The sequence below is a fragment of the Mesoplodon bidens genome (assembly GCF_964165515.1).
Source record: "Mesoplodon bidens genome assembly, chromosome: 17".
Taxonomy (NCBI): domain Eukaryota; kingdom Metazoa; phylum Chordata; class Mammalia; order Artiodactyla; family Ziphiidae; genus Mesoplodon; species Mesoplodon bidens.
The window spans coordinates 55168931-55171053 of record NC_138174.1 but is presented as its reverse complement, the minus strand read 5'-3'; positions in this window follow the sequence as shown (position 1 = coordinate 55171053).

The following is a 2123-nucleotide window of genomic DNA, read 5'->3' as shown; positions in this document are numbered from 1 at the left end:
TCTTACTGTTATAGATAATTGATCTTTTTGTTGGGTATTGACTGCTACATATTTCTATGTATTTATTTTAATTTTTAAAAATATTTAAGCACTTTTTCCTGTGGCCTAGTTACCAAAATGTTTTGAAAGAGAGCAGACATTATTTTTATTAGTGTATATTGGTATTTGTGAGAATATATTTAGATATATTTTTAAGTTTAGCTTGGATGAGATTGAATTTTTTGTGTGTGATTTTGAAAAAGAACCCTATATAAAGTGAATTTATATTTTGTGTGATTTTGAAAAAGAACACTATATAAAGTGAATTTAGATTTTATGATTTTGTGAACTGATTAGCACTTTATAATATTGTAGCTCTAAGTATTTAACTTTAATTACCTTACATTAAAAATAAAACAAAAGTAGAGAAATAAAGATTTTTATACATGTTTCAAATCAAAGGAAAAATAAGGAATGAATTTTCGTGTTTCAGTGAGGTATTAACATTTGTTTCAGTACCATTGCTAAGGAGGAAAATACACATATATAAGGTAAAATAAAATGTACACTAAAAATGCTATTGTATAGAATTCAGGGTCTTTGTAATTTATTATGGACTAATAGAGATATTCAAATGAGTATGCAGTTAGGTAAATCATATCTTGAATATACATCAGAAAGAACTCCATCTTGGAGAGTCTTAAGATCATTGTCAGGGTACCCCTAAATCCTACCTTCTTATTGACTTAAATTTTCCCATTATTTTTACTTAACTATCACTGTTTTATTCTTTACATACTCCTTCCAAATTATCACAAAGTTTCAGAAATTAAAAAAAATACTTTTCCTTAGAAAACAGTTTGTTATCTGTCCATGATGAATAAAGAATGGAGTGGCATTTATTGGAGGAGTGGTTATAGATGGTCTAAGTGTTCCTAATATGAGTTGATCTTTACTTTTTATTTTTAATTTTTTTATTTATTTATTTTTTTCTTTTTGCGGTACGTGGGCCTCTCACTGTTGTGGCCTCTCCCGTTGCAGAGCACAGGCTCCGGACGCGCAGGCCCAGAGGCCATGGCTCACGGGCCCAGCCGCTCCGCGGCATATGGGATCTTTACTTTTTAAAAAAAATTTATTGGAATAGAGTTGATTTACAATGTTGTGTTAATTCCTGCCGTACAGCAAAGCGAATTATACATATACATATGCATATATCCACTCTTTTTTAGATTCTTTTCCCATATAGGTCATTACAGAGTATTGAGTAGAGTTCACTGTGCTATACAGTAGGTCCTCATTAGTTATCTATTTTATATACAGTAGTGTGTATATGTCAATCCCAATCTCCCAATTTATCCTTCCCCCACAAGAGTTGATCTTTAAAGACTGTTTTGAGGCAGATAATATAATTTAGGGAAGGTACTGATTACAGACCATAGAAATATAATTACTAGAGTAATAGTTAAAGGAAATAAAGAGTAAGTGGGGGGTCAGGAGGTAGGTTTCCCTGGCAGTAGATGGTATCCCTTGTCACAATGCTTTTTGCATATACCTAGAATTAAAGCAAGCCAGACAAAAGGAAGTAAAGTATTAAAAGGCATCATACACCTTGACTGGGTTTAAAGATATGATCACTCTATTGTTTTTATAAGTAGAGTGCATGATGAAATCAAAATTTGAAAATTTGTTCTTAACTAATGAAATAAATGGAGAAGAGGAAGAAAGTAAGGATGCTGTTAAAGAGGTTTAAGCTAAAACTGACTTAGCTTTCAACTATAGTTCTACTGGAATATAGTAAAAAATGAATATGTCCAGGTAAGAATATTAAATTCATAGACCTCCTCCCTAAAAGTGGCATTTCTGTATTTTACCATTGTGGTTCAGTATACGTTTTGGACTGTCTATTTACCATATCAAGAGCCAAGGTATACCCTTTTTTAGTGTTTCAACCAAGTGATTCTCAATTTACTATGTACTCTATTTTAGAATCACTAATTAATTAAATGAAGTTTTCTTTTGAGATCAGCAACACATGCCAAATTCCCAGTTGGTCCTGGACCGAGAAATTTCCAGGGATCTGGGACAGACTGGAATGAATTTCTCTCCAAAGCACGTACACATGTTTAAAGACCACTGATACTAGA